General features: G+C 36.6%; 1 protein-coding gene across 3 annotated transcripts in view; it reads right to left on the bottom strand.

Moving 5' to 3' along the window:
• LOC138703195 (chondroadherin-like) overlaps positions 1–19,494 on the bottom strand; it is a 438,940-nt gene that overhangs the window by 336,152 nt on the left and 83,294 nt on the right. The gene's annotated exons all lie outside the window — the stretch shown is intronic.

Raw genomic sequence — 19,494 nt, 5'->3', positions numbered from 1 at the left:
GATCCCGTATGGTTTGTGGTGATTAATGCGGTTAGCAAGGATTCCTCTTTTCAACAAGGACTACGCATATTCCGAGCAATTCACATCGGGAGACGCTGCTGACCAGCTCATCCTTTGATTAATACAGTGTCGTTACAGGCACAGATTCACAGCGTTAGCTCGGCGAGGACACTGCTCCAATGGACACTGCAAATCTACCAACGATGGACTCAAGGACGTTGTTCACATACTGTTCAGCATTTTATATTCCCTGAATGTGGACCAGTGGCGTGCGGCGACTTATGATTTCTCCGTAGAATACTGCTGAACCGCTTGCCTTGCCTTCCTGACAGCCTTCACGCTGACCATTTGCTCTGAAGACATGAATATTACTGTCATCCAGATGCAGTGTAACCGTACTTCACATTCTGTAAACAACGTTTGGGGTCACTTTTTCTGGATTGAATTTTCATATCTTCTTTCCTACCTTGCACACTGAGATCTGTGATGCTGACAGAGAGGGGCATCTTCAATGGCCTTCGAGCATCTAGCTCCATATTGTGGAGTCGATTTCAAGCCTAAGAACGAGACACAATCCCGGGTCCAGCTCTCAAAAAACCAAGCCAAGCCATATTATTAATCTATGTTGTTAGTCCACCGTTGTGGCTGAATGGTTAGCGAGTCTAACTCCGAACCCAGTGATCCCGGGTTCGATTCAATTGCATGGGTGAGGTTTTTTCGGAGTTTTTCCTTCACACCTATGGATGAAGATCAGATAACTTTATCAGGCGATTGGAACCCCACTAATCTGCGCCACTTCCTTTCCTCCCCAATCATCCTTTTCTCATCATCCCGTTTCTGGTTTTTCAGATCACTCTACTAGCGGCCTCCCGAAGCTGCTGACTCTCTCGACCGGCCTCCGTGGAATGTAGTTAAGCGACGTTGGATGGCTTCTGCAATGGCACCCGAGGCGAACCTACTCGGCGGAGGAGTTTCGCCTCGGACCGACAGGGGGAGCTTGGGGGAATTTGCCGAAGCAGGATTGGTATATAGATTCTATCGACTGTAGGGACCGATTGTTAAGGGAGTCATATGGTTGAGTTGGTGCGCGTAGGGGATCTGTGGCATGCAACTCATTCCATATCGAGGGTTGGCGCAATAGATCTCAATAGGCCGCAGTGCTGGGCCATCCGTGCCCTCCTCAGTTAAATTCCATTCCATCTATGTTATTAAACTCATTAATACCTGTATTGTTATTATTTGAATGAATTTCAGACTTCAGTATGTCGTGGCTGAAACAAAGATTTCGCGTTATCGAGTTGTCTCTTTTCTTTCGGAATAACTTTGTGGAAGATTATTTGAATTTTAACTAAAGTGGATTGAGATGGGATTATTACTCAATGAAATTTATCACAGGTATAAACATTAAGAAATGGTTTGCTCCAAATAATGATATTTACTTGCCCTTCTCATCACTCAATTACTGCATTATCACCGAGTCTCGCTGTCTTTCGGTAGCCATACCAGTGTAAAACATCTCTGAATAAAGAATTACAACTTCCACGAAAGAACGACATGTTCGTGACCGGGTATGATCTTTCTTGCACCCTATTTCTTTTCAACAGCAATTGAAAAGACTAAAAGATAAATACATTTTCCGAAACACATGAGAAGAACGATGCAATCTTCCTCGAATATAAAGGCTTCCCAGAAATGCATCTTCCTCTAGAAAAGTAGACAATTTCATAAAATTACATTTCCATGCGTAGTCTAAATGTAAAGAAAACAATACAGAAACTCTGAACTCATGTGGAGCATCCATTCTTCTCTATTGTTAATTTGGAGCGCAGCTGCTCAGACTGAACAAAGTTATTGAAAACAAAAGAGCCCATTTCGACTGTTTAGCATATATGAGAATACGCTCATGACGTCATTACGTAACTACGAGTACTTTCTGTGTGTCTGTTTCATTTGAGACTGGAGAGCCGGACATGTACTTTACAAACTTATCGACTCTATAATTGGAAATAAAACTGTGCTAGTAGTTTAGAGTAGTCTCTCCAGACAGAGTTTTTATCCTGCGTTGCTTTTCTGTCCTCGCCAATTTTGTCTAAGGGTTTGGAGAGAATGAACTGAACAACTTACAATGACTAGAAAATTTCTGATATTCAAGTGCTCCTAGATCAAGAACTAGGCTATAAGCTACAGATAGAATTTTTAACAATCTTTTGGTATTATTAGTATTTAATATTTATTTATTTAGCTTCTCTTCCCTCTACCAGGAGATTAAAACTATAATATCAAAATTACAATTTAAATCGAAATAAAAATCTAAATAATTTTGAATTGTATTCTCATAGTTATGAAACATTAAGATTGTTTGAACCAAAATGCAACACTGCTACAGTATTTAATCATAGCAGTAATTTGGGCTCAAGAATATACAAGAAATTTATATTTAAATATCCTAATCTTGTCAATTCTAATAGTTCTAGTACTGAATTTAAAAAGTTATGTATGAATTTTATAAAAATTGAAAAATTGTAAATTTAAATTTATATATTCTTTTTGCGTAGTAGACATAAGACAAATTGTATTATATACTTCTTAATTTCAATTCAGGAATCCGCCCCTGAGCACGAGTTCTACTCTTTCAGGGGCGAGCAAAAGTTTTTCTGTATATATTATATTTTATGTTACAATTATTAGCAAAATAAATAAAATAAATAAATAAATAAATAAGTAAATAAATAAGTAAATAAATAAATAAATAAATAAGCAAATAAACAAATAAATAAATATAAATTTACAATTACAATATAATCTAAATACTAAAGTACTACTTGATTAATTAAGACTAGACAAATTATTGTAAAAGTTAAGAAGAAAGAATTAATTACTGAAGTTCAAATTAAACCTTAAATAACTATAGGGATGAAATTACTGGATATTGAAATATTTTATGCTAGAATAAAAGAACTAATTACAAGAAGCCATGCCTGAAGAATTTCAGTTACTGGCCAAGTGCCTAATAAGTTGTCGTTTGAATTTTATTTCGACAGTCCCTGATGCTAGCAAGTAGTGGATTCCAGAGCCTCGGCAGGGCTATTGTGAAAGAGCATGAGTAAGAGGAGGTGCGATGGAATAGGATAGTTAAAGTCTGTGTGATGGATCTTGTCTCACTGTGAGAAGAGAGAGGATGGAGATAATATATGTCTTACTTCGTCTGTATTGTTGTGGCCATGGGAGAGTGGAGCGATGCCGTCTATCCATCCAGTGGCGAAAGGGACTAGTTGATACATTCTGTAGCGCAAAATAAAATTACAAAATATCTCTCTTCGTACTGTGTAGTTCCGTCACTGAGCTTGTCTTTCAAGAAATTGAGTTCTGGTAGCCTGTACAATAACAAGGTTTTGAAAGGAATTCTGAAAATTTATAACCCTCCTATAATCTCCACCCTCATTTGAAGGGACTTGGTTTTATTGCTACTGAGACAAGATAAACCTTACCAGTTTTAGTATTGTTTCGTGCCGAGAACGTGTGTACAAATATGAAGGGAATGAAGATGAGTGAAGCAGGATGACAGGTACTAAGGAATGGAGGAATTCAAGATTTTGAAGAGAAGAAGTGAATGTAAATTTATTGTGCGTATTTATTCACACTGCAAATGGGTAAATACCCGGTAGCAGTGGTAACTAATTACACTCAATAATGGCAATTAATAATAAATGCAATTAATAATAATAAATAATAATAATAATAATAATAATAATAATAATAATAATAATAATAATAGTAGTAGTAACAACAACAACAACAATAAAAGTAAATCTAATTTGTATCTCAACCCTAAGTTCGGACTAAAATCCACGAGTATGATATGTTCATACCTGCACAAGTACCTTTCAGCACTACACTCATTTCGCTATCAACTCACTCACTGCACTGGAACTACAACACATTTCACTCTCACTATCCTGATTTCACTAAAACTTAAAAAAAACATTTCACTGTTCAAATACTTTGCACTACCACTATAAATGATAAAACTTCACTGACACAAACACACTTCACTGACACTACATACTTCATTGACACAAAACTTCAAATAACATAACATCAATTGCATCCTTTAAATAATGAGCATAATATACTACCGTCTATTAGCAAAGTCCTTAAGTCTATTTTTAAATATATTTTTGGTTATTGGTAAAACCCTTTAGTAAGTCTGCAGGTGAAGCATTCCAATTCCTGATAGTACGATTGAGAAAAGAAAACTTTCCAGTGTCCGTCCTCTGTCTTCTTTCCCTCAATTTATATGAGTGGTAGTTCCTTGAAGAGTAATTTGGCACCTGCAATCAATTTTTTACTTCTCTCCAGGCAGACTCACTTCTGTATGTTTTGAACATTGCACATAATCGAATTCGCGTTCTCCTCTCCGTGAGTGCGTCTCATTTTAATGTTGAATTATTACGACAAGGCTTGAGAGCCCGTTTTTTTTATATCTTTTCCAGTCTTAATATGTTCTAATCTGTAAGGATCCCAACATGCAGCACCATATTCAATTACTGGACGAACTAGTGACTTATATGCAATCTCTTTAGATTTATCAGAGCCCTTTTTTAGCACCTTCATCACAAAGTGTAACGTTCTCCATGCTTTTCCCGCCGTCTCAGTAACGTGTTGCTTCCAGGAATAGAACAATGTTATCGTATTTGCGAATATTGCATACAAAACGTATACACAAATTATGAGCACGTTGCAGCTTTGTTTTGCTGTCGCTGAAAAGGTCGAACAGTAAAATGGGCCGATACAAACCTCTGAACAAGGGACGTTTTTAAACAAGCAGGAAGATGAATATTTATCCTTCTTAGCATATGGATATTAGAATATGGGGTACTTGTCTGCATGTTTCTGTGATCTGCATATCCAAGTTGAAAATCGCAGCAGCTTCATATTTTCGGCTTTGAACATCTATCTCAGGGGTCGTTAGCACAGAGCACGCTGGGGCTAGCGTCCCTTACCCGCAGAAAACGCAGTGCACCATGGTGCTCTCGTAGCTGATAGCGGGTATGCTCTGTATCTCTCCCTGCTGCACGACGGTGCACACGGAAAGGCACCGCGTACCCATTGCACATTTCAGCGAGTGCTGACGACCACTGATCTATATGATTCTTTTTTTTTAGTCACTCTCCTACAGTGCAGCAGCTTCATATTTTGGACTTCAAACATCTCTCTTATTCTTTTTTAGACATTCGTCTAAAGTGCAACAGCTTCATATTTTAGTTTTGAATACCTATCTCTTTTGTTCTGTTTTAGAAATTTTCTTAAAGCGCAGCAGCTTCATATTTTGGGTTTTGAACATCTCTATACTTCCAGATTAGAAATATCCCAACGTGAAACAACTTCATATTTTAGATTTTTTAAAAATTCAGAGTTTGTATTTTTTGTGTTACAAAATATTCTCAAATAAATGACGTTTGGATCAAATTTGAATCTCTATAGTATGTTGATTTCTTAACTATGCTACCGTATAATGTTAGTGAGCATTTTTATTAAGTTTAAAATGGTGATACGATAGCCGACGTTGTTTCAGTTACTACTGAACCCTCTTGTAAATAAGACAGTACTGGTTAGTAAAACAGTATTGAAATCCCTGAAGGGTCATTAGCAACTGTTTAATGACGGAAACGGAATATCCATTGACTTCCTCCTAACGGACTTAGTAGACTATAATCTTTGCCCAAGTGTCGTAACAAATCTGGTTCATTTCTCGTGGAGATTTTAAACTGCACAATTTTCCATTAGCATTCTGCCAGTTTAGGACTCTGATTGGTTTTGGTTTACCTAGACGTCGTCTAATTTCTTTCGAAAAATTTGAATTATGGAATTTTCCAAGCATTTAATCACATGCGCCGACATCTGTTCTTTCCAGATAAAATTTTCTGTAATTATTAACAACTATGTATTTAAATCGAATTCCATTTAGAGTGTGTATCGAGTATCAATAAATGATTTCTTCTCTCTTAATCCTATTGCAAGTTTCTTTGCTGCTGAATTCTCCCTTTCATACTGAAATCTCAAAATCCTTCTGCGCAGAACGTTCTTTTGGAAACCATTTAGACCAGTTTGCTGACTTCTGAATACTTGTGTGTGCTTTTCTGAGAGCTACATGAATATGCGTTCCCTTCTCCTTGTGAACTTGAAGGAGTTTCACCAGAAATCCCAGATAAGTATATGGACACTAACAACACTCCACGGCTTACATTCAGCTTCTACGATTCTGAGAAATCTATATTTGCACGATATTTAGAAGACGATTTCTTTCAGAAACTTTGTTCAGGAATAACTTTGCCCATATGATATTAACAAACCACTTGCAACCGTTATACAGTATTTACCCTAATATAATATACTGTAAATATATAGCTACACAATAGACCTTAGTAAAATTAACAAAGTTCTATTATAGCTTAGTCACACTGGTTTATTTACAGTACCGATACTGTTCTAAGCAGTAACACACTCTCTCTGAGCGACTGAGTAGATAAACCTGTGGCCTGTCACATAGGTGTATCGAGTTCGAGTCCAGGTCATGCCTGCAATATTTCACTGTAGTCTGCTCTAGTGGTTTGGGAATGCGCCTAGTTGGGGGGTAAGTGCAATAGATGTAATACGTCGCGGTGCTGGGTCGTAGTAATTCCCCTCCCATGCATACATACATACATACATACATACACATCTCATACTCCACACTGCTATGATAAGATCACTTAGCGTAGTGTCATTTACAGAGGTGGAAAAAGGTAATTTGCTTTTGATTTACTTCACATTTATAGTCACCTGTGTAGCTTAGATGATAGGTGTGTTTGCTGTGCACAAGCGTGAGTTTGCTTCTCGCTTGGACTCATTACCTAGTTAAGTTTTTTCCGAAGTTTTGCCAACTGTAATGTGAATCACATGGAGAATCCTTAATGGACTCAATTATGGTATTCAATAAAAATAATATAAAATTGAACAGAAAATTTGAACAAAAATGCATAATAAGCGTAATTATCTGAAATTTCAAAATGACACAAGTTCATAATACAGCATTCCAAAAATCATGCATTCTTAAGCAGATTTTACGCACACATTAACTTTTCTTGACATGCACCTGTCCCAAAGTAATTGTTACGATTTCACAATACTTCATATCTGTAAATATTAATGCTACAGCAACGCAGAAAGTGTCTTTTTTTAAACTTGGTTATTTAACGATGCTGTATCAACTACGGGGTTATTTAGCGTCGATGGGATTGGTGATAGCGAGATGATATTTGGCGAGATAGGGCCGAGGATTCGATGACTTTTCCTTAAGGTTGGGGAAAATCTCGGAAAAAATCCAACCGAGCTCAAGCGGGAATCGAACCCGCACACGAGCGCAACTCCGAATCGGCAGGTAAGCGTATTAGTATAATAAGCTACGCCGCTGGCTGCACTAAGTGTCAATAGACAGGTACTCCCTTCAAGTTCTGTTTGATATCTTACATGTTCTCCACAGTTTAACTTCTGGTCACGCGGCACATTCCAATATTTCTCCCACACTTTTCGCAGCCCGTCACTATTTCTATATCCTGCAATGTAGCTGTATTCCGGGGCCGTACATAGCTCCTGCAGGTTACTGCCCGAAGAAGGAATGTAAACATTGTTCTTCACGTAGTTCCACGCGAAAAAATCATAGAGGGTTAGGTTAGGTGAGTATGGACCTCACCTCATGAAGTTTCGATCCTCGACAGTGCAACGACCAATCCTACGTTGAGGAAGATGCTAGCGGAGGTACTCACGCACATGACTGTGTGATTGAGGTACTGAGGTGGTGCAACACCATGCTGAAAATGAACTCGTCTCCCTAGTTACAACAGAACAATGCGTTAAGAAATCCTGAACACAGAAAAAAATTCTGTACTTTCGATAGAACAATTTTTATAACAATGACATTTCCCAACAGTTCGCCGAGTTAGTTCTGTGGTAGCGTGTCTGTCTCCCAGACTAGCCTGCCCGGGTTCTATTCCCGGCGGGGTCAGGAATTTTCATGTAAAATTTCTACCTCGGGACTAGGAGGGACTAAGAGAGATGGTGATGCACAACTTCTAATCACTAGATTGTTCACCAATATGCTTGGGTTAAAGCCCAAATCTCTCCGCAGTGCATATGAAGAGAAGGCATATGTCACTGTTGATAGTGATTCGTCTGTCGGATGGGGACGTTAAGCCTGGCGGCCCTCTTGGTGCTATTCGATAGGAGTAGGCTACGTGCCGGCATCGGGTTTCCCCTTCCTCACCTTCACCATCATTCTCAACCATTCCCTACAACACACTTACACCAACACTTAACATACACACATCTAGTACACGACATACACAACTCTTCATAGATACACATTATGCATAGTATGGCCCGCCGAAGTGGCGTGCAACTTGAAAATGGGTTACAGTTGTGTCATTTATCCACAGTATGTGGAACCCGAATCACGTTAAGTGAAGTGGGTACACATTTCTCAACAGGAGTATATGGTAGCTATACGATTAATAATCTAGGAGATATTAGTTGTATATTAAGACTAGCTTCGTTCCTACAGCTTACATAATTTCCGGAACTGGAACAATTATTCTGGGACAGGTTACACAAGGACATCATTTTATTTTTACTTGAACTTTTATTGTGCCTGAGTTTTTTAATGTACTTCGCTCCCATCCCTTCTACTAACGAAGTTCCAACTGTCCTCCACACAGAACCAAGGCAGCAGTACTGAGTTAGTGATTATAGTACGTTTCAGAAATATGTTCGCGTTTTCCAGTGACAAGAACTTCCAATATTGAATAATATTTTCGTACAGGTACTGTCGTCCGTTTGCCTACGTCGCATCCCGATTTCCCCCACCTGCTTCTGCTCGCTCCACTGTAAAAACTAGTGGCTGGGCTTTCTTAGCTCATTTCTGAAAACATTAATTTCTGTTAGGAATTAATTGGACGTCTACGTAATATTATGCAACTGTTTAAAATAACTTAAATAAAAGGGCCTCGTTAAGTAATTAACTATCACGTGATTCTCCCCCCCCTTCTGCGATCCTGCGACATAACCACTTGGACGGACAGTAGACAGCATGTCTGAGTAATTTTATCTGTGCGGCTCGGGCAGAAGTGAAGACTGAATTTACAGTACGTAAGGTACTCTTTTATACAGTAGGTACAGAATTATTTCAACATGAGTTACTAAGTATGAAGGACGAAACTGGTAATTGGAATTAGATGCAATAGTCACACAAGAACTGAAGCCTGTATCGAAATGAACGGCCACCATTTTCAAAAATGTGTTTAAATATCCATATTATGATTATTTTTCATTTTAACTTCATTCCTTATATCGTACGCTAATGTGCTGTAGACAGTATAATATACACGGCAAAATGAATACGTTCGCATGAATAACTCAGTTCGTGAGTAAAAACACTTATTGTTAATGCAGTACTGTATTTTGATTAAACAAAACCTAATGAAAATTATCACACTCAAAATCGCGATATTTCCTAGTTTACATAAATGGATGAACTACTTTTCTTCCCTCCTGTACCTAGTAAAGTGATTTGTTTGTATTTTACGCCAGTATCATCGAACTCCAGTCGTGGAAGGAGGTAGCAAACGGTGTTTCCGGGTCTCAATCATTAATCCAAAGGTATAGTCAGATTAATATTAAAAATGTTAGTAAAAATAAAATGATGTCCCTGTGGAATCAAGAAGATCGCCGCTGTGGCCTAGGAGTAGCAAACGGGACTCGTGCTTCGAGGTTGCGTTCAGACATGGCTTCGAATTACTCTTGAACTAAATACTTAATCGAGATTTTCCGACATTTCTTCCAAATGTAAGGCAAATGTCAAGTAGGTCTAGTAGGACTAATTCTCGTATTCATCTCTGAATCACAGGTTCCACCGACATTAAATAACCTCGCAGTTGATACAACGTCGTTAACTTATCGATAGAGAAACCATAAAGAAGGCGATATAACGTAAATCAAGACGCTCGGCAATAAAATAGGGTACCTAATATCTGTGATCTGAATATTCTCTATATTAAGCTACATTACGTTCCATACTTCGATATCTATCGAACGCTCTTATGCAAACTAAAAGTAATATTTCGATCCGCAAGTTATATTCCTTTCTCTTTTTTAATGCTGAGAATTGTAGGAATTTTATAGCTTTCGCGAAAACTTTTTCTTGCACCACTTAACGAAATGACTTCAAGTTACCAACGTTTATTCCATCCGAATGAAGCTACGAACACTGACTGGTGGAGCTGGAGTCACGAAAATGTGCGTGTCCGCTGAACGGAAGGCCCAGCCGCTCTTTAAAATTTATTAGACTTCAATATAAAAGGATGCGTTCGGGGAGGCCGCCTTATTGCTTTATGGAGCACAAAGTCCAGAAACAGCTGTGTCAGTCTGCGTCTACCCACTGCAATTTACTTAACAAGGAAACGTGAGGATAAAATTTAATGATTTGGCTTACGTTATTTTTTTAAGTAATTAAACAATTTTTTTTCTGAATTTACTACAGTTATTTATTTTAACTTGTTACAAATTTATTCGCTCCTCATTGGACAATAGTTGGATGCTTGAATGATATTATAGGTAGAAATAGAATGACCAAAATTAAAACCAATAACGACGTAATATGCCTTTGGTGTGAGGAGTACAAATTAGGAATTCAAATTTCAAGTTCCATAAGACTAAATACAGTTCTTTTCGCGGACGACCAAGTATTAGTTGCAAACTCTGAAGACAATTTACAGATGGGTATATTTAAACTAAATAAAATCATAGAAGAACATGGCATGAGGATTTCACCAGAAAAAAACCAAAATAATGGCATTTGAAGGTACAAACCCAATCCGAAGCAAAATTGTTGTTGAAAATGTGATTTTAGAACAGATAATTCCTTTTCATACTTAGGATGTAATATATCATACGCAGAAAAATTAACAAATTTTTACAAATATTAGGACTGCTAAACCATACCCTAAAACCAAGTTTAGTACAGAAACATTCCCGAATAAAGCTATATAAAACCCTTGCAATACCAACTCTCCTCTATGGAAGCGAAATTTGGGTTCTGAAATAAAGATATATCAGCAGATTAAGAGCAGCTGAAATCAAATAAATATCTTCCACGAACTGCAAGATACATACTTCTGGACCACAAGAGGAACTACTGCAGGAACTCAACACGCAATCATTAGAAGAAAAAATTACAGAATACAGAAACAGATGGCTTGAACACATTTCTCGTATGGAAGCTGGCCGGACACCCCAAGAAATGCTAAAATACCACCCCCAAGGACGACGACGACCTGGACGTCCACAGAAACGTCTATTGGATCCTGTATAGCTGAAACCGAAACAGGCCAACAATGGCCTAATTTCGTGCCTGGAATATGGTGGTGGTGGTGATGATGATGATGATGTTGATGACGTAATCAGCTGAAACACGAGCAGATACTGTAAAACATATCAGTTATTAGACACAACAGAAAGGCTGTATTCAGAAACACAGTAAATAAATCCAAATATGGCAGTAAGAAGTACTGCATTATTATAACAGACAGACAGACAGACAGACAGACAGACAGACAGACAGACAGACAGACAGACAGACAGACAGACAGACAGACAGACAGACAGACAGACAGACAGACAGATAGATAGATAGATAGATAGATAGATAGATAGATAGATAGATAGATAGATAGATAGATAGATAGATAGATAGATAGATAGATAGATAGATAGATAGATAGATAGATAGATAGAACCCGCAACATCGAACATAGAAGGCCAGCACTATACCAACTACGCCCGAGGGCGACGGTATTATAACAATTTGCCAGAATGATTCAGTAGTGTATTACAAGTGGAGAAGGTTACCTGAAAGATGTGGATCTTAAAACAAACTTAAATTATCTAATTAAACAAAATTTGGTTCGTGATGGCTACTGTACTACCTTATTCTAGTACAGAGGCCAAGAGAGCATCTAGCTCCCCCACGCCCCCCAAGGGCCTTCATGGCGTATTAATAATGATTCACTCGATAAAGCTTTCTATCACACTTTAAAAATAGTTTGCTGAAAATGCCGTATCTCGTAGAATGAAAACGAACTAAGAATTATGAAAGAGAGTGTGGAAAATGAGAAGAAAAGAAACTAATTACGTGTGAACGTATGAATCAAGGTTCGAAAGAAATACGGTCCCCAAGTGCGGTTTGTCTCATTTTATAATGTAAATCGCTTCCTTCTCCTGATAATGGAGTGTTTGTCTCCGCGGTAGTTGGGAGAGAATCCCTAACTGTAATTGAGGACGGACAATGTCCATTAACGAAGTTCTTGTACGTGCTCTGACCGCACCACTTCTTTCTTGCCGCCGCCGACGTCGTGTTCCGACGCTCTCCAGCTTTATCTCCGCTGATCACTCCCTTCACAGTCGGCGGCAATGGACCTGGTGATCAGTATTTCCTAATCCACGAGTCCTACAGAAGATACTACAGCTCACGCATTCATGATATTCCGACTTATGTGCGAAAATATGCTCCATTGTTTTTCTTACAAAATAATTTCACTAGTGTTACTATTAACAAAAATAGTGCTATAAGTTCTTAATAACAATAGTGTCAATAGCAATAGCATTATTTTCAGTAGAAATTGCAGTAATGTCAGCAGTAATAGCGTAGTGCCAGTAGCAGTGTCAGTACTGATAGTAACAGTAGCGAAATTATTACCTTTAGTAACATGTTACCTCAAGTTTCAGTTATTTATAAACAGTAATCTCACTAGAAGTTTTCATTTATCTAGAGAAAATCAAAACTAGAGTGGGATTTAATTGACTATCATATGATTAGAAGAAAGTATATAAAGATTAGAAGTAACGAAGTACTCCAATACAATACAATATTAATTGACTTACGAAAATACAACTGTCTTCAAAAGTATTATTATACCATCTCAACATTACAAATATTACGCTAGATGGCAGTAGAGTGTTATGATTAGCTATTTTATTGTTATCAGTTGTGCCAACTATGGAATCTTCATTGAACTATGTGGACGGTTACTAGTCAAGGAGGCTTTGTTGATTCAGTTTCATTTTATTAAAACAGTTGCATTCCACTTCAATTATCCGGTTTCCAGTAATCAACGTCACTTGACAGATGGTTTTCACTAAATCTTAATATTAAACAATCTCTGATACATGACTATCCATAAAATCAAATAGCAGAAGCTATAACATAACCTAAATAATATAAACTAGTGTTAGAAAAGTTTTAATTAGGAATGATGAAGTAAACAAGAAAAGTTTTAATTAAGGATGATGAAATAAAAAATTAACATGAATAATTTTAAAACGAACAACTATTGAAAGTACAATTTTTAAATTTGAATGTTTTAGTGGTTGATGGTTCAGTTGATGTTATATTGGACGTGTGCGTAAAAGAAGTGAACTCGTTGATGTACATGGTTTATTCCTCAACTTATTCAGGATTTCCGAATGGTGCTCTTCATTTATTTGTAAATAGGATTTCAGGGAAGATGCATAACTATGACCAGTGATCTTTATTAATTCTTGTTCTTGAATGCCAATGCGAGTCATATTTGAAACTGTTGTGCACCGACTGGAGAGGTTTGTAATTTTCTGTTTTTTGACGTCCAGACCACTGCAGTTTGAAATGCTGGGAAACAAAGAAACAAATGCTAGGTTAGTGATAAAAACAAACAAATGCTAGGAAAGCGATAAAATTGTGCGATAAGCAGCCATGATTGGTTGAAAGACGTACTTTCGTACCGTTTTATTGATCAAAAGTAGTATGACGTAGTAAAAGTGTAATAGTCATCATCAGGGAAAGGATTTATATGTAAATACATATTTACTTATAAAGCTAATATAATTTATATTTTGCATTATCTTTATGTTTCACAATGTGTAGGGTTGAAAAATCCTACTTTTATTTTCCATATTTTTCCATATTTTAGAGTTTAGTACATATTTTCGTTAATTTCCATATATTTTCCATATTTCATATAAAACAGTCCATATTATATTAGGTTTAACAATAAAACAAAACAAAATTCCATTAACTTTTAAAAATACATTTCAACAATAGAGATTTAAACACATGTTCAGTAATCCCTTTAACATCAGAGTTATTTGAAAATTAGCAGTCCTATCAACAATGGGAAAGTAAGTTACAAAACTGTATTAATTTAATTTAAAATTTTTAACAGACTTCAGTTGTGCAGCTCAACAGTTAAATGCCAGTCAGAGTACACATAGGTTCAGTTTTGTAAATCATACTATAAAGACGGTAAATATGCCAAAAGTACGTCATTCAGTCAATTTAAAATCAAAACTAACAAGTTACATTTCAGAATTTAAAGAAGATGGTTTATCAACTGACAATAAAATATTATTTTGTAATTTGTGTCAGTGTGCAGTATCATCTACACAAAAGTTCCTGGTGCAACAACACATTACAACTAGTAAACATCAGGCCAACAAACAACTAAATTCCAAGCAGAGACAATTGTTTTTAACACAACCAACAACATCGAATGTAAGATCTGAGTTTAACATCGACCTGTGCCGTTCTCTCATCTCTGCTGATATTCCTCTCTACAAACTAAAGAATAAGGTCTTCAGGGAATTCCTTGAAAAATATACTCAACATACAATCCCGGATGAGTCAACACTTAGGAAGACGTATGCTCCATCCATCTACGATGAGACAATACAGAAGATAAGAGATGAAATTAAAGATAGTTCAATTTGGGTTTCCATTGATGAGACTCCCGACAAAGAAGGTAGACTTGTTGGTAATGTAGTTATCGGTTTGTTAAGTGAACAATATTCTGAACGAATTCTTTTACATTGTGATGTTCTAGAAAAGTGCAATAACAAAACTATAGTTAAACTGTTCAACGAAGCTATGGGTATCCTGTGGCCAAAGGGTATTATGTACGATAATGTGTTATTCTTTATTAGCGATGCTGCCCCTTATATGGTCAAAGCTGGACAAGCATTATCTGTTGTATATCCTAAATTGACTCATTTTACTTGTGTGGCGCATGCATTTCATCGTGTGGCAGAAGTGGTCAGAGACAATTTCCCTAAAGTAGATTTGTTGATTTCATCAGTGAAAAAAGTATTTCTCAAAGCTCCCAGTAGAGTTAACGTGTTGAAAGAAATGTACCCTGAAATTCCATTGCCACCAAAGCCAATTTTAACTAGATGGGGTACATGGCTAGAAGCAGTTGAATATTATGCCGAACATATAGACTCTATTAACAATGTTCTCCTTGCATTGGACTCTGAAGATGCAGTCTCAATTGATACTGCGAAAACAGTTACCTGTGACATAAGTGTGAAGAATGACTTAGCTCACATTCAGCATACATTTTCATGCATCATAAAAACGCTCAAAAGTCTCCAAAATAGGCACCTTTCACTATCTGAAAGTTTTGAAATTATAAATAGTACTGTGGAACAACTGAATCGTGGTAGAGGTAAAGTTGCAGATGCAGTAAGAGCTAAGGTGGACACTGTACTTTCAAAAAACCCTGGATATGAAGAACTACAAAAGGTTGTTGCTGTGATGAGTGGTGAATCAACAGTGAAGATTAACTTGGACTTATCCCCAGCAGACATTGTGAAATTGAATTATGTACCAGTTACTTCTTGTGACGTCGAATGCTCTTTTAGTCAGTATAAATCTATCCTCAGAGACAATAGAAGAAGATTCACTTTTCAGCACTTGAAAGAAATGTTTGTAACCTATTGTTATGGTAACAGACAATAAAAATTGTGTTTTGTTGAAACTACATTGGAAGATAAGGTACGTCCATTATATTTTTTGTTTAGTTTGATTAAAATGTACCAATATTTAACGTACATAGTCATTTTTTTATAATTTTAAGTCCATATTTAATTCCATATTTTGGTAAAAATCCATATTTAATTCCATATTTTGGTAAAAATAACTACATATATATTTACATATTTCATATATTTTTAGTCCATATAAATCCGTTCCCTGGTCATCATAATCTATAAAAACTCACGCCAAACAGTCGCATACTTGCCAAACCAACACACAAAATATCGAAGTACTGTATTTATCATCACTCATTTTCTCGCTATAGCGTTTGTGGAATATCATACCCAGCGACATCAAAGACTGTCGGAATTTAATAGTATTAAAAAAACTTTATATGAATTTTCTTATAGAGTAGAACATAATGCAGTCCACTGAAAATATAAAATTTATTGTCAAAGCTTCGAAAATGTTACTGTTTTCTTTGGCTTTAAGTTTGTCACTTCGTAGTGCCGGTCTCTTAGGTCTGACTCGCCTGTGTATTAATTGTGATTCACGAGGATTTACCGTCACTTACGGAGCTTGTTTCCGAAGACATTCTGAGCAAACATGTCATATAAACATTTGTCCTAATCTCAATATTTTCAAAGTTACATTAATTTGAAGTCCGACACTCGAAAGCTACTTCGCTTAGTTTGCGGCTATTCGACCTATAATATTAGCAAATAAACATAATCCAGAATAAAATAATTAATTTCTTCAAAGCATAAGGGTTTACGGATGCGCTAGGGATCTCATTTTATATATATATATATATATATATATATATATATATTTCTTCATCTTTCAAAGGAACATACATTAAACATCGGTTTGATAGGTTTAAAGCTCATGACCGTTTTGTATTTGTCACACATAAGTTGAAATAAAGACATTAAATTTCACTAAATCAATTATGTTTCATGTGAATCATTCCCTGGCAAATTTATTCGTAACTATTGAACATGGACAAAATCCGTTGAATAGTACTGTAGGAGGAAAGCTCTACACAGATTAACAGAGAGACGGCATATCCAAAGCCATTTTTCGCTGTCAGCGATACTGGAAACATATATTCCCACGAAAATGTCTAATTCCATTTCGTGCAGTAACACGGTACTTTCTGTCTTCAGTTCGTATAGCCTAATGGCAAAGTAAAATTGTGGAAGTTAGCAGAGTCCAACGGATTCCCGCTCGCATGGCTATCTGTCGTCTATTACGTCACTCTAACTTATTAGTTATTACAAACGAGTTGTAACTAATGAAACCAGAGGACATCACTGTTCTAGAAATTTATTCTAAACATAGTTAGTAACTCAATTGCACACTGGAATCCTCCTTTATGGTCTGCTGGCTTCCTGTAGTAGGTTCCAGAATATCTAACACTAAAACCATTTTGTGTCTCCCAAAACTTTTAATAATTATCAGGTATCATGTATAAGATTCAAAGCAAGGCCAAAATATGTTTTATTTTCCATATTACAGATTAAAGAGTTGCTCGAACATTTGGCGATAAATTATAGTAAATATAGCCTCTGAATTCCATTAGAGTATATGGAAAGTTCAATATCATCTCACAGAACTAGTTCAAATAGCCTGTTTCGGTCCCACATTTTCGGTAGACAGACAGATAGGTAACAGATATATGGGTACCTGACACTTGGGCCACGCTTTTTCGGTCTTTGGTATCTTTGTTCACTGAATATTGGTAATGACGTTTTTGGGTAATTGTGGCATATTGGTACCTACTTCGGTCATTATACCCTTAAAATATAACGAAATGGAAGGAATAATTATATTTATTGTAGGCAATTGCACAGGATTTTACTGTCTGAGTAGGTACTATTTCATTTCTTCCTCTTCGCTACCAATATTAGCCGCAAGCTCACTGGGGTTGATCTTCAGTTTGTAGGCCAGTGTCCTTAAATAAACATCCAGTTGTCCTCTGTCTTGTACTCCTGGTATCTTCCCACAATGGACACGATTTACTCCTGGTTCTTGATGTACAGTTTATTTTGTTCAGGAGATGCCTTACGTTTCTTTACAAATTGTTTTTTCCGTTGCGAGGAAATGATTTTACTTCTAGTACTCAGAAATTTTATTGCATTTTGCAAATTATTTTTTCCGTTGCTAGGAAATGTAATTTAAATTAAATTTATTTTTAAAGCAATAACCAAGCAACATGACTGAAAGAAAGCAATGACAAAGATGATAAAGTGACTCAAGCGAACGAAGTGCTGTACCAAAAAATTTGTGGTACGGAAATGGCCTATTACCGAAAATGCTGTACCAAAAATTTCGTGGGACCGAAATATTTGATTTATCTAAATCGCCTAGTACCAAAAATAAAAAGTGACCCAAAAAGATGGACCGAAACAGCCTGAAACGCTAACAATAACTTAACATTTAAAATATTTGTTTCATTGCCTCATCTAGGTTTGAATCTGTGAGCCTCGGATACGATGGCAAGGGTGGTATACAATAAACCACCGAGGGCGACTAGAGTAGTTAATTCTAACTAGACAGAAACAAAGTGTAGACGTCAATTAATTATGCGCATTTATGAAGTCATTTATTGAATGCATTTCATATTTCATAAACAGACACTCCATTTTCACACTCCCTTTGGCGACAATCTACTCTCTCTCTTTTGCTCGCGCTCTCTGATTACATGACATATGCTCTCATATACACTTCTGCATGTTTATGTTGTTTAAAAATTAGCTTAATTTTTTTTAAATCTCTACAGTAACTTATTTTCCATTATTTCTATATCACATTGATAAAACTGACAATATGTAGTAAGCATAACACTGAAACTGACTGCATATAACGCTAAACGTCACAATAATTATATGTGGGAGTCATCAAATGAATTTCATAACATGAAAGTACCGATTATTATCAAACAAATTTTAACTTTCTTTTTGGGCTGGGCATGTTACACATGTTTTCTATATAATTTTAACCTCCTGAATACGAATATGACAATAAAAACAGTTGTTGGTTACGGTTTTTGATAAATTTTCGAATTTATATCTATTGAAAATACTGCTTTATATAATGACAATAAGGTTAAATACTCACTGTTCAGAAGAAGCTTTCATTTTCTGCATTTTCTATTCTACAGGGCATTAGGTACATCACGAGCTAATGTCCAACAATAGTCTGCTAACATATTGGTACTCCACTGTCCTCGGCATCTTTTTTGCCATAATTGAAATTTCTTGATGAAAGCGCTCACCATGCTCATCACTGAAATCGCCACAATTCTCGGGGAAAAAGTAAAGATGGGAGTGAAGGAAGAGAATTTTCACGGCCAGTCACCGACGTGGCTCAGTCGGTTAAGGCGCTTGCCTGCCGGTCTGAAGTTGCGCTCGGGCGCGGGTTCGATCCCCGCTTGGGCTGATTACCTGGTTGGGTTTTTCCGAGGTTTTTCCCAACCGTTAGATGAATGCCAGGTAATCTATGGCGAATCCTCGGCCTTATCTCGCCAAATATCATCTCGCTATCACCAATCTCATCGACGCTAAATAACCTAGTAGTTGATACAGCGTCGTTGAAGAACCAACTAAAAAAAA

Source organism: Periplaneta americana, chromosome 7, assembly GCF_040183065.1.
Source record: "Periplaneta americana isolate PAMFEO1 chromosome 7, P.americana_PAMFEO1_priV1, whole genome shotgun sequence".
NCBI classification, from domain to species: Eukaryota; Metazoa; Arthropoda; class Insecta; order Blattodea; family Blattidae; genus Periplaneta; species Periplaneta americana.
Note: the sequence above shows the minus strand (reverse complement) of the source record. Positions and strands in the feature narration are given on the sequence as shown.